The following is a 15,090-nucleotide window of genomic DNA, read 5'->3' as shown; positions in this document are numbered from 1 at the left end:
GTTGAAAAGTACGCAACACATTAAGCTTCTGCTTTGTCACAGACAATCATTTTCGATATTATGTCATTATCTGTACAGGTTGGGATAAAGGATAAACTACGCGCCTTTGTTGTAGTTTGTTTTGAACTTTACAACTAAATAATTATCAATTAGGGTATGGAGCCACCTGGGCAGTGGCTGGCATTTTGGGCAGTTTTTCGCTATAACTCAGTCAATTCGAAACCAATTGATTTAAAATTTTGTACTCGACAAGATGCTATGCGTATCTCACTGCGGTCCAAAATAGAAGCCCTGCCAAGATGGTTCCACTTCCTTATCAAGAATGGAGAATTGAATCTAACTTTTCTGGCTGTTGCCGCATCAAAACAAAGGAGCCACTGTAACAATGTGACAGCAGTCGAGTTATGTCAAAAACACAAGGCCACGGTTGCGCCATCTGTTCATTTAATAGCGGCCGTTTTAGTTATTTTAAAAATGATCCATTCAAAATTGAGATTTGGAAATTTCATTTTTGAGTGATTTTTGGAAATTGATATATTGGCGTAAACTTCTTGGTGTTTTGACGAATATAGGTGGCAAGCTTGCTATTTAAGTAACCATCCAATATTTGAATTCTGAACAACTTTCTAACAAACTGCACGGTGCCAAATTCTGCTTTCTACTGTCGGTCGACCAGTGTAGTTCAAGAAATCACGTGATGTGCATTCATGATGGCCACGGGATGGGCAGGTGTGTCGTTTTCTGTATACGATTTCTGGTAGAATGGGGTCGACTGAGGTGAGCTTCGGTGTAAGTTGTCAGTAGCTACCTATTATAAATTATTTGCAAATTATTACGAACTGAACATTTTGGCAAGTATTTCATGTTTGTGTCGTTGATTTTCGATATCGTGGATACTTTAGAGTTTTGGGTATAAGCTTAGATTTAACAAAATTAGTCCGAATACTAGTAGGCCGAACATGGTGGGCCGAATGGGAAAAATCTGTAATTCTCAAAGGTATGTGGTGACGTGACCATTAAAAATCATTCACACTACCATTGCCATGCTATAAACTAAAGCACTTACGCCAACTATCATGCCTCAAATCAGTGTGAACGATATTTTTCAACTCACTCAAAGAGCAAATTTTCGGTAATACCAATCCGTATGGTCAATTATGAATTTCAAATAACTCAACGTACATATGTACAGATGGGTAAATTATTGGTTGAATTGGGAAAAAATCCACAGCTCAGGTGAGATTTAAACTCACGACCCTTATTCGCTAGACAAGTGCTTCCAGGTCTACTCGATCCATGACTGTGCGTCTCCAGTTACGCACTCTGCGAAGGGTCCGCAAATCGTCCTCCACTTGATCGACCCTCGCTGCGCACCACGTCTTCTTGTACCTCTCGAGAACCATTTTAATCGGTTTGCTATCCGACTTCCTGATGACGTGACCCGCCCACCGTACCGATTTTCGCGGTGTGGACGATAATTGGCTCTCAGCCGGTGATTCAGCTGCTTACCGTTCGGTAATGGTGTTCAAATTCCTCGAGTAAATCTGCTAGGAATTTCTTCTGAAAATCCTTCAGCATACTATTGAATAGGTCCTCCAGAAATTTCTTTGTTAATTTCTATCGTAAGTTTCTATTGAAATTTCATCGACCACCTCTATGGGAATATTTTTCGGAAATTTCTTCTGATATTGCTAGTTTAGAGAAAACTTTCCACTTTACGGAAGATTGAAAAGCTACCGCAGCTCTGTCAGACTGACGATTTTCACCAAGGTAGCATCAATCAGTCCAAGGATATCTTGGATCGAGCCTTGGATCCGAAGCCGATGATCATTATTTGTTGTTGCTTTTTAGAACATTTCACTTTGCAAGCATGCTTTGATTTGGCCAAATTTTTCAATGATACGATGATTTTCATGGCTGCAAGACTTTGACAACTGCGGTAGAACTCAGCGGATACCACACAGTGGAAAATTATCTAAAAATCCGCAATATTCCTGTGGCATTGCGCATAGAAATTTTTTTCGGGAATTTTTTGAAAATTTCTTCGATAACTTAAAATTCCCTCGGCTCCTCCCATTGGGAATTTCTCAGGCAGTTTTTCGGAAATTTATTCAGATTCGGGTTTCAGTTTCCTAGAATTTCTTTGCAAATTGAAACATGCAAAATGTTTTAGTGAAATTACTTTAAATCATGGAATCTGATAAGAATCAGTGCCGGATTTAGGCTTCGGGGGGCCCGGGGCAAACTTTATAAAGTGGGCCCCTAAAAACAAAATTTTGAATATGTCAACTATAAAAATAAAAATAAATATATTTGATTTTTAACTTGTAATAATGTAAGTTGGAAAAGTGAGTATCAATAAACTGCGCGCCAATTGTCATTAGACAAAATGGCTACTATACTACATTTTTTAAATATAATGAGATGAAAACCCAAGCCATACTAATCCAGAGCCATGTAGTTTAATTGAAATTAGCACATACATTTGATGATATTATGGTTTGAAAACGTTGATTGTCTTCAGTTTCAAGCGCTGTCTTGTAAAGATAGTAGTAACAAAAACGATAAAAATAAAAATCAAAAAAATTTCAGAAAATTAGGCTGTTAGAGATCATTGAACATTAAAACAGAGATTGATTAGCGTCAAATAGACGAAAATAAGGTTTGAAGTTGAAAAACACCTTCGCATTTTTTCCTGCCACATAGGGTACTGGTTAACTTCCTAAGCATGTGGCTCCCATTTTCATCCTACGAAAAACAAAGGCTTCAATCCTGTTTGTTTTGTTTCTTATTTTTGTATTTTTTGTTGGAAGTGAGCACGCATGAAAACAAAAAGAACAGAATCAATCGGTGCCGTAATCGCTTGTTTTAGAATAGGATGAATATGGGAGCGTGACATTAATGATGGCACTCATACCCTACTATAATCGAAAGTGCAAAATATGTTTGCACCAAACATTATGAAACATAGGATTTTGATATAAAATTATCAAAAGTTATGAATCTTTTCAAGTGAAAATTTAGGTTATGAAATAATCTGAATGCCTTAAAAGAACCCATTTATAACAGCTCTAGGACATCTATAAAATTTAATCGTCTGTTGAAGTGCATTTTATATAATTTTGTTGAACAAAATATATAGTGCTTCAGGATTCTTGAGGGCCCCCCCTAATCGGGGGGTCCGGGGCATTTGCCCCCTTTGCCCCCCTTAAATCCGGGCCTGATAAGAATTTTTTGTAAATCCGTAAATCATTTGTCGTCAAGTTATTTGACTATTATAGAGTTATTTGTTGATGCTTACTTCATTTCTTGGAATTTTTCTATGAATCTTTATCTTATAAAAGATTCTTGAAAGACTACAGACTATAAAAAAGTTTAAAAATATTTCAAGTCAATCTGCAAAAAAAATATTATTTTTTTATTCGAAGTTGAATCGAATAATAAATTATAAATAACAACTAATTATTCGATTCAACTGTTCGGAAATCTTGAGAGAATTTCTTTTACAATGGTTTGAGCATTTCTTTGAGTAATTCTTTTGAAAATTTTCTCGGCAATTTAATTTGTTAAGACATTTATTTGGAAATTCCTCCGGAAATTGCTTTGAAGAATCCCTTAGCAACGCCTTTACAAATTCAAGTGGCAATCGGAATTTATTTGTCAATTCTTAATTCTATTTGGATTTTTATTTCCGATTGTTTAAAATATGTCTCACCACATCCTTTAAAAATTTCATCGGGAAATCATTTTTAAAAAAGACACAGACACGTTTAATGCTTCCAGTGAGCTATTTGCTCTTTGAAGGAAGCACGACACTAGACAACGGACTAGCATGCAACGCCCAGTGGCACAGCCGAAAACTTTTCCTGACAGCTGCGGCGGGAATCGAACCCGCACTCCTTAGCACGATGCGACTAAAGGCTTGGTGACCTTAGCCGCACGACCACGAAGCCGCATTTGGTAACCGCTTTTAAAATTCTTTAAGGAGTTAACTACGCATTTTTTTGCAATTTCATCAGAAACTTCGGAAGTTGTTACGGGATTTTTTTTGGATTTTTAGGAATTTCCTAAGCAGTCCTTTTGACAGTTTTCTTTGTAATTGTTTTCGTAATTTTATTTTGTGCAATTTACCTACCAATTTTTTTTTTTGAAATTTCTTCGGTAATGCCTTTAGTAAAAAAAAATCGGCAATGCCTCCGGCAATTTCTTCGACAATTCATAAAAAAAATCTGGCACATTCTCGATAAAGCCTTTGGGAGTTTCTTCATCAATGCCTTTCGGAATTGTGTCGACATTTCTTTGAAGAATCTTTCGGTAATTTATTTGAAAATTATTTGCTGCAGAAATTTACTTAATTCCTTATACAATTGATATGCATTATTTAGACAATTTCTTTGTGAATTCTTCGGTACTGCTATTGGAAATTCTGAGCCTTTTTCAGAACTTCTTCACCCTTGTCCTTGAAAACCCGCTCGGTAATTCAGTTTAAATTCCTCGAGCAATTGTTTTCGATTTTTTTTTTCTGAAAATCCTTCAGCATATTCTTTGATAAGATTTTCCGAATTCCTGCGGATATTTCTACAGAAATTTCTTCAACAGCTCCATTGATTTTTTTTTCCGGAAATTTATTTGAGATTTCCTTTAGCAATTCTCATAGAATATTGAGTTCTGTAAGAACTCATTTGGAAATCGATTTTTCAATTTCATTTTTAGATTCCTTCAGCTATTCTTTTGGAAATCGACTCCTTAAGAAGTTTTTGTAGAATCCGTAGAAAAGTTTCAATTAAATTTCAGTGAGCTTTTGTTCAATATTTCCTACCAAGAACATATGGAACCATTTCGAGTATACATCGAGTTATTCATCGATGGCTACTTCAAATCTTGAAATTTTTCTACGAATCCCATAAAAGCTTCAGAAAAGTAATTACCGGAGAAACTCCAGACGGAATTGTAGTGAGATTGAATTCTCAAAAAGCGTGTTTACAGAAATTGTAGATGAGTTTCTACGGGGTTTCAGTATAGTTTTGTCAGTGTGAACATTGAGGATGTCCATTAATTACGTAAGGCTTTATGGGGGAAGGGAACGTTTGGGAAATCTTACGCGCCAGGGGGGACAAAAATCGTGAAATTTCCCTTGCGTAATTAATTGACAGCCCCATTCCTTAGTTGAAGCATCCTAAACAATATTAAAAGTCGTCCTCTCATTATTCAGAATTACCCTCAGATCAAACTCCAATGACCGGCCAACAACCAATATCGCCACACACCATCTGGTCGCGCTGTTCACGGTCTGTCGAAAATTTTTAAACCGATTAAATTTCACACTTCAAATCAGCCGCCCATAAACCCTTTTCCGAAATTGCGCGTGGCGACCAGCCCCCGGGGCCCTGACCACCGTCGTCGTTGTCGACGCCCAAATAAAAATTGTAAGCAAACATGAATATCAATTAGACTGACATTAATTCCCGGATCCACTTCCGTTCCCCGTCCGTTGTTGTCGTCATATCGTTCGGTTGGGTTCGGTTCAGTTTGGCAATTGGCGTGATAGCTGATGCCTGGCGTACCCTGACTCGGTCTGCCTGCCCACTGAAATTGAACCACAAAAGTGCCTGGCTCCCGTCCACGTGGTGGTGCTGCACAGTGGTCGACGTTACGCTACGCGGTTAAAACATTTTTGTCTGAATCTCAATTGTCGAAAATTCCAAGCCAATCTGTGAACTAGAAGTTGGGTTTCAGACCTTCATAACTATGTAAAAGAAAAAAATATGTATGGAAATCCAATTCGAATTTTTGTCGTCATCAAACTCTAATTGAACTACAGTGTGCTTTGGCGAGTTTCGAAATCGGAGGGGGACTTTTTGCAACAACCGGGAATCATAATATAATGCGATTGCGCGCTTACAAAAGAGTCAGACACAACAACGATGGACGGCGGCCACGACTATACGGAACACTATACGATCCAGTCCAGATTCAGAATGGCCCCGTCGGCGGCGGCGATGTAATTAGAGCCAAATTAAAACACAAAGGTTGTACGCCGCGGATATTAAAGGGAAGGGAGGGGTGCACAATTTGGTTGCTGCTAGTTGGAAACTTTTGAGCCCTTTGGGGCACCCCCGTCGCGTCGTGGTGGAAAATTGGAATATCACTGAACGCTCCGGAACATGAATTGCAACTTGCGATAATGGTGGTGGTCACGTGCCAGTGTTACTACAAAAAAAGCACAGCTTTGGAAATTTCATCTGATTTTGCAAAGGGTTTGTAGGGAAAATGTGGTTTAAAAATGTGTGCAGATAATTCTAATTATATTCTGGTTGAACATTTTTCAAGACCTCTTCCCTATTCCCAGATACAACAAAAGGGGCCTGGGCAAGAATAAAAACATTCATGCTATTGGTATTTTTTCAAAGTTAACTCCCCAACCTTGTTTCTAAAAGCAGTCTGCATGAGATTGCCAAAAGGAACACTGAATATTGATGAGAGCTCCTCATATCTCAACTTCATTGGGAGCACCCGCCCCGCATACTCACCGATCTACTGATGGACCGCGGGTTCCGCATCGTAGCGCAGCAGGATGCGCGTTGGGCAGGATTCATGATGCGAACGTTTAGAGCTAATCATACCATCTACCAGAGCTGCAGCAACACACGCGATTGCTTGTTTGTTGGCCTATCAACAAAGGAATGTGCAGATTCAGGAGCAAGGACCGATTCTTCAAATTCAGCCTAAACACTCCGAAAGCACTGATGATGACAAGGACGCATTCTACGCGCAGCTCGAACGCGAGTACGACCGCTGCCCAAGCCATGATGTCAAGATCATCATAGGAGACCTAAACGCTCAGGTAGGCCAGAAGGAAGATTTCAGACCGACGACTGGAATGTTCAGCGTCCACCAGCAACGAAAACGGCCGACGACTCAACTATTTCGCTTTCAAAAAATACGGCCATACGTAGAACCTTTTTCCAACACAGCCTCCCTTGCCGTTACAGATGGAGATCACTACAGCAGACGGTATCGCAAATAGACCACGTTCTGATTGACGGACGGCACTTTCCGACATTATGGACGTCAGAGCCACTATAGGTGGACTATCATCGATTCCGACCACTACATGGTGATGGTCAAACTGCGCCCAAAACTTTCCATCATCACCAATGTTCGATACCACAGTGACCGCCACGGTAAAACCTTGATCGATTGAAGCACCTGGATTGCACCTCAGCATAGGTCGAGCTCAATACCCCTCTATGAGGACTGCTGGAGTTCAGTAAAAGCAGCCATCAAGGACGCAGTCGAGAGCATCACCGGGTTCATGAAACGGGGTCGACGATACAAACAGAAGCGGAATGTGCCGTTTCTAAAACACGGTTCTATTAAAGTTCTATCTGAAGCTCAATACATCCCGAAACGGATTCGAGTCGCGAGCCGAAATATGCAGGGATAAAGACGAGAGTCTCCTGACGGATGGACGTGAGGTGATCGAGCGGTGGAAGCAGCGCTTCGATGAGCACCTGAATGTTGTGAAGAGCGCAGACAAGGTAACAGAAGAATTTACTGCGTCCGTACAGCAGGAAGCACCAACGAGCCTACTCCCACGTTGAGGGAAAATGAGGAAGCTAAGCTCAAGAATAATAAATCAGGTGGAAAGCATATTATCGGAGCTGAACTCATCAAAATAGGCCCGGAAAAGTTAACCTTTTGCCTGCATCGACTAATAGTCCGGATCTAGGAGACCGCACAGCTACCGGAGTGGAGTGGAAAGAAGCAATAATTTGCCCCATATACAAGAAAGGTGACAAGTTGGAGTGTGAGAACTTCTGAGCGATCACAATTCTGTATGTCGCCTACAAAGTGCTATCCCAGATCATCTTCCGTCGTCTTTCTCCTAAAGTGAATAAGTTTGTGGAAAGTTATCAAGCCGGCTTCGTCGACGACCACTCGACAACGGTCCAGATCTGACAAATTCTCCAAAAATGCAGCGAATAGCAGGTCCCCACGCATCACCTGTTCATCAACTTCAGGGAGGTGTCGATACTGCACAGAGCTATGGAAAATTATAGACGAGAACGGCTTCTTCGGAAAGCCCACTAGACTGATTAAAGCGATGATGGACGGTTTGAGCCCGGCGTAAGGGTTTCAGTCGATCTGTCTGGTTTGTTCGATTGTCGCCGGAGACTACGGCAAAGTGATAGACTCTCAGGCATGTTGTTCAATATCGCCCTGGAAGATGCTATGCAACTATCCGGGTTCAATAGCCGGGGCACGATTTCCACGAAACCCGGTCAATTTGTCTGTTTTGCGGATGACATGGATATTATTGCAGGAATATTTGAAACAGTGGCAGAACTGAACGTACACTCGCCTGAAACGTGAAGCAGCGAAAGTCGGACTAGTGTTGAACGCCGCAAAACGAAGTAGGGTATCGGGATGCTTCGTTGGCATAGTCCTCACGTTCGGCCTATCTCAACGTAAACCAAAAACTCAAACAAACACGCATAACTGGATATCGGAAAAGCTATGCGCCAAACAACTGTAACATTTCGTTTCAATTTTAGCACTTTGGAGTGTTGAAATTGAATGAAAATGTCACTTTGTTTATGTTTTGTAGACGCCATGATTCTTCGGCTTAGTGGGTAGTCTATATACATGATCATTATTGGCATGATTCTGGAACATTTCGAATCGACTTTTCAATAACTGATCATTTGATGCGACGGTCAAAGACGCTATTTTGAACTTGTATATTTGTTTTCAACGAATAGTAACTATTTTACAAATTGAATGTGGGCCGAATATTGAGGACATTTTTTTCACTATGTACCCAAATCTTGGCCCATCAGTAAAGTGACGTCAACAACACCGATAAAGTGACGTCAACAACATTGCTTGCGTAAGAACGAGAAAGAACGAAAAGGAAGAAAGATTTTGTGTGCGGTGACTGTAATAGGGTTGCGTTGTTTTCCTTACTAAATTAAGAAAAAACTTTAGTTTAAGTAATATATTTATAGTTTTTTTGAAAATTTGGCTCCGAAAATGAAAATTAAAAGTAAGATTGGTGAACAAACAGAGATAATACTTCAGCAGAAATATTTAAAAAAAAATAGATAATAAGTGGTTTTAGTGCATGGAAAGCAATAGGCCAACGTTGTATCCATTAATAGGCCAAGTTTTGTACCATAGACCAACATTGCATACCATCGCATCGAATATTATCAATTTTATTAAGTAAAATCTTGAATATTTACGTTAGTTTACTTCCAATTGGTGAAACAAGCATTGCCTAGAGTGTGTAATATGGTCAACATATTATTTCTAGTGCTATTAATTCATGAGTTTTGGTCAAAATTGTCAAGGCGGCTTACAAATTAGGCCAAGGAATGGTACATATACCCTACATGCTGGCTGGAGGATCCTCGAACGGCAGGGCAAGCCTAGGCAGCAGTGTTACGATAGACGGGAATACCTTCGAGGTGGTGGAGGACTTTTGTCTACCTCGGATCCTTAATAATGGCAGCCAAGGGTTGCATACAGAAGGCTGAATTACGAAAGGCTGAAATAACAAACGGCTGAAACATGAAAGGCTTAAATTACAAATGGATGAATGCATCAAAAGGCTGAAATAAGCTAAGGCTGAAATAGTGATTCGACTAGTTTTTAACGCATCAGCCTAAAGACTAACCTCAACACTAACAACTCAGACAAACAGACGTATCACTCCAATTGGGAATAAATACATTCATTTATTGACTTTACGATCTATTTGAAAACTTGCTTGTTGGTCGATTACCCAGCAGTGGTACTCGCATTGGTTTTGCTTGAGCTTGACGATTGACCATCCTACCGTCCCCTAGTTCATGGTTGGCTAAACTAAGCCATTTTGGAGGACCATGCTTCAGTTACTATGCTCTGAATCGGAATCTTTTACGAAAAACGCGAAGGAAAAAAATACAATAGAGCGGAAATTTTTTCGACTTTCCATACAAGTTTGATGATTTGAAATCGATTTTTGTTCTATTTTTAAGCAAAGTTGCTCACTTCATTTATCTCATTCTCCGTAATCAATGCTCTGATTGAGCTAAATTGTTTTACTGTATCTCGGGTATATATAATACAGGTATGTTCCGTTTTTATCAACACGGTCCGCGATTTTCAGTTGACAAAAACGGAATAGTGATAAAAACGGAATAATTTTCTTTGACAAAATATTTTGCAACATTTTAATAATAATTGGACGTTTTACTGTAGAACACATTCCAAAAGTGAAAGTGTGCAGTTTACTATGAAATTTAATTGTTTTTTGATGTCTTTTAGCACATCTTGGTTTCACAGTTCAAATAACAGTTTTCTGACTGTGACGCCGACAAGATGTTTTCACCACATATGTGACCACATTTTTGGAAATTTGTTTTCGTTGAACGCAAGGATGACACATTTTTCAGTTCCAGTACCCGGATCGACGTTTTAAAATATGAATACTTCCAGGAATGATTAATCTTCAGGAACATAATTTCGATATCCTAACAAAAAAGGATATGTTTACTTCCTTCCGGATGGCATTTCTCTACGATTATCATCTTCACAGATTCCTATAAAAGTTTCGTCTAGGATACTGTTAGGAAATCTCCAGGATTTTTTCTATGCAATCACTTGTAACTTCTCTAGAAACTAGGATTCCTCAAGAAGTTTCTTCAGAATTCTTCTAGGTTACCTTGTACCATGCTGCTTGTTTATCTTTTGGAATTCGATAAGAATTTTTAAAGAAAAGAGGTTCTGCCCCTTATGATTTCTTCAGAAATTTCTTCTCGGATCAACCTAGATATCTCTTTTCAATTTTTTCCTATAGTTTCTTTTTGGGTCTCTTTAAATATTCCAGCAGGAATTGAAATTTATTAACTTTCCTTATGCATTATGTTGGGAACAGCTCACTGATGTAGTGTAGGATTCGGGTCTAGAATGACCCTAATGCACAAGGTGGGCTAAGATAATCATTCTGGAATTCAACCTAGACATCCTGTTGAAATTCACCCAAGAGTTGGTTTGAAAATTCACCAAGATTTTACTTTTGAAATATAGGAGTTTCTCCGTTTCTTTAAAATTTCCCACGCTATGTCCAAAGGGAAGTATTATGAAAAGTAAATGTACCTCAGAATTTATTCGCAAGAACCATATTTTGGACCTCTAGATTCAAAAAATGTGTGGATTAAATAATCCATTTTGGGTTTTTTTTTTCCATACATTTTTATATGGGACGAAATTGACCTAAAAATGACTTTTTTTGATATTTGTATGCGAAAATAGAAAAAAAAAAATCAAAAATATCAAAAAACCCAAGATGAAATATTTTAAACCGCACAGATTCTGAAACTAGAAATCCGATGCAACAACGATCCTAGAGAATAACATTTGAGGTACATTCGATTTTCATAATACTTCCCTTTGGACATAGCGTGCGGGTATTCTTCCAAGATTACTTTCTGAAATCCCACCAGAGAATATTTCTGATATTTCTCCAGGGGCTCTTTCTGGGCTTCCTTCATCAGTTTTTATATAATTTTATCAGAAGTTCTTTAGTGGATTCTTTAAAAAGTTTCTTATGATATTTTTCCCTGGAATGTCAAGAGAGTTCATCCTACTCGGTTTTCCAAGAGGATTTTATCTTTCATCTTTGTTATTTCCCCATGTTCACTAGATGAACCAGCCTTGGGCTGAAAATCTCGTTAATACAGATAATATAAAATAATAATTCTCCCCGATTTCTTACTGCGTTTCCTGGGAATCTCCCAGAAGTTTAGTCTAGTAATCTTCTTGGAATTCTTTCCACAAATCCTCCAGAAGTTTCTTCAGGGAGTCCTCCTGATGTTCTGTATATAAATCTCTGGGGAGTTATTCCTGACAATCCTCCAGAAGTTCCTTGTAGGAATCCTTGAGAAATTCCTTCTAGGAATCCTGTATAAGTTCTTTTAAGAAATCATTCCATTGTTCCTCAAGGGATACTTTCAGAATTGATGGGATTTCTTTAGGATTTATTGGGAATCGTTAGTTTCTTCTGGGAACCCTTCAGGAGTTGCTGGAGAAATCCCCAGATCTTTTTTCAAGATCCTAGACTCCTTCTTCCTAGAAAAACTTATTGATCTATCATGATTAGCTACTTATGTTACACTTGGAAAATTATTGAGCCATTTTACAAAACGACAAAATTGTTGATGATGATGATGCTATTGAAATTCACTTGTTACCTCCTGCCACCTTTTGTCAGATTTTCATTAACTAAATCGGCTCGGTTTAATTTTTCTATTGGACTAGGGTATCGCGCCACTTGGGCGGTGGCTTCTATATTTGTCTGTTTTTCACTATAACTCAGTTAATTTTGAACCAATTGACTTGAAATGTTGTACACGGGTGGATACTATACCTATCTCACCACATTCCAAAAGTTGTGTCAATTGGTTCAAATTTGACTGAGTTCTAGCGGGAAACAGACGAAAATAGAAGCTACCGCCCAAGTGGCGCGATTCCCAATTTGTTTAAGTTTTCTCATGTTCAAATAAGAAGTTGAACTATACGTTAGAGAAAGCATGAATTAACATTTTTTACAGCTTGATTTACAGCTGAATTTGAAATGCGTTGAAAGCTGTGGCGTATACGTCTTCTATGTCATCATTGGAGGTTGCTTCAAATTCATTAATGGATGCATTGCCTCAAGATTAATGTTAAGCTATAAATAACACGTGTTCGAAGGAACAAATTTGACAAAAACTTTAGTGTTGACAAAAACGGAATGAAATGTTGACGAAATCGGATAGTGACAAAAACGGTTAGTGATAAAAACGGATATTGACAAAAACGGAACATACCTGTATATCAAATGAACGCTGAGGATGAATTTTTTATTATTTTTTTTTATTGAAAAAAATAAATTTCTTCATATATTTTTGGAAATTTTGCTAAAATTTAAGGATTGTCCCATAATATTGAATTTCATCAATCTGACGCAAAACCTGCCTTCAGACGAACGGTATTATATTCAAACTGAAACTGAAGCTTTTACTTTATGGAAATAGTTTTAAAATTAGTTGAACAAAACGCAAGATATTACAATTTCAGTAAATTCCATATTTAGAAAAAAATGTAAAACTCGATATTGAACCAAAACTCAAAAACTGGTTTACTTAAAAATTTTTGAAGTATGGTTTCGAAATCAGCACTAAATTATGCTTCAAAAACTTTGGTCGTTGACAGAAGTTCACGACTTTCGTTTATTTTGTAAACTAGTGTTATTGAACGCCTGCATTACTAAGACAGTATTTTTCAAAATAATAGCATATATTTCAAAGAAGGAAAATCTTTGATGATATTGTTAGTAGCCGTAATGACAACAATCTCCAAAACAGCATGACTCGAAAGAAAAGCTCATGTTTAAAGAAGGAAAATGAACGATATGAATATCATCCTTGATATTATCAGTTCCTTTTTGTGTTCGTTGGTATGCACCATTAGCCTCTTCACTAAGCTCAGTTTTGAAACTAAGGCCCATGCTGAAGGTTACGCTTTCGGTTCGCGTTCGGACCAAGAACTTTTCATTATGAAAATTTTCTTGACTCCTATTCTGCCGTTGTCCAATGTTCCAAAACAGCAAACTGGGAAAAACGCGTTTTAAGTTTCAGAATTGTTTCCATCTCTACGCACAGTGTTCGAAATCGATGATTTTACGATCAAAATTAAATAACTTTTTTTAGGTTGGTTCTAGAGGTTTGGCGTGTTCCACAAAGTTTTTCTGCATGTTAAAAGGCGTCTTTTGATAAAATGTAATAAATGATTAATCCCCCTAGAAGTGAGATAAAAAAAATATTTTTTCGAAATATCTTTTTAGAGGTTTGACGTCTTCGGCAAAGTTGTAGCCCATAATAAGAGAATAAAAATCGTAGAACATGTCAAAGCTCCATCTCTTACGGTTTTCGAGATATGGAGCGTTTTGTGCGAAGTACCCCTAAAACTAGTTTTTTCAGTGTAGCTTCAACAGATAAAATCTTACAGTTTTGTGACCTACAAACTTGTTCAGGACGTTGAATTACACATTTCTTCCGAAGATGTCAAGTCATTATATCTTAGAACAAAAAAGTTAGAGGCAAATTTATCATATTTTAAGGTGTACTTTCACCTTAAATAACTATTTCCGGCGCAAAATGGCGCAGATGGCTCAGTCGGTAGTTGAAAGATTAGACTTTTTACTATCACTTGGGGGCACTTGGCACAAATTTCCCAAATGGAGGAGAACGTGCCTCTAGAGCCGACCTACTGATACCTGATCACTTGGGGGTGGAAACCCTCGTGGGCAATAGTGGGAAAGGTAGTTTAAGTACATGACAAAAACTAATTATTTTGCCTGTAATACAAGCAAAATAAATAAAAAAAAATAATAATTAAGGAGCCCACAGTAATTTTTACTGCACTGTGTTTCTTCCGGCAATATTTTACAACTTTGTGGGGTTTTTCGTCACCGTTGAATTTTATGTTTCGAGATTTGTTGATTTTTTTCGGTGAAAAAAAACTTTCCAAATCGTTTTGGCATAACGTTTCGGCCTACTTCATTCAGCCATCATCAGATACAAAACGTTTGTTCTCCACCACTGTGGTCTATGCCAAAACGATTTGGAAAGTCTTTTTTCACCGAAAAAAATCTACAAATCTCGAAACACAATATTTTACAACGTTTTTGCAAAAACCAGTGAGTTTTTATCACTAAAAATTAAAACATCAGAACAAAATATTGTTCCCGAGAGTTATAACTAAAGCTAGTTCTAAATAAGAGTATTGAATTTCTTCAAACTTATGACAACATATCTATGCCCAAATGAATGACAACCTACTCAATAGTCATATAACTGAATGGCTACGGTGGTTAGAATATCAAATGCGTTTTGATAAATGCCTTCGCAGTTCTTATTAAGGTAGTTGTAATTTAACATTCTTCAATACATATTTTGACGATTTCCTGGTGAAAATAAAGTTAATAATATATGTGTTTTGATGCACATCTTGAACTTCCTTCTTCCTATTTCTAGCGCTACTTAACTTGAATATTGCCCC

At 37.9% G+C, this 15,090-nt stretch overlaps 2 protein-coding genes across 4 annotated transcripts in view; both read left to right on the top strand.

Annotated features, from left to right (window-relative positions):
• Nucleotides 1–7,346, top strand: part of LOC109429299 (uncharacterized) — a 785,311-nt gene extending 777,965 nt beyond the window's left edge. The window contains exon 15 of the mRNA XM_062850599.1: nucleotides 7,336–7,346. The gene's annotated coding sequence lies outside the window, so the exon portion shown is untranslated. The remainder of the gene's footprint in view (nucleotides 1–7,335) is intronic.
• LOC109420996 (stathmin) overlaps nucleotides 1–15,090 on the top strand; it is a 241,252-nt gene that overhangs the window by 170,811 nt on the left and 55,351 nt on the right. The gene's annotated exons all lie outside the window — the stretch shown is intronic.

This window comes from Aedes albopictus, chromosome 2 (genome assembly GCF_035046485.1).
Source record: "Aedes albopictus strain Foshan chromosome 2, AalbF5, whole genome shotgun sequence".
NCBI lineage: Eukaryota > Metazoa > Arthropoda > Insecta > Diptera > Culicidae > Aedes > Aedes albopictus.
Note: the sequence above shows the minus strand (reverse complement) of the source record. Positions and strands in the feature narration are given on the sequence as shown.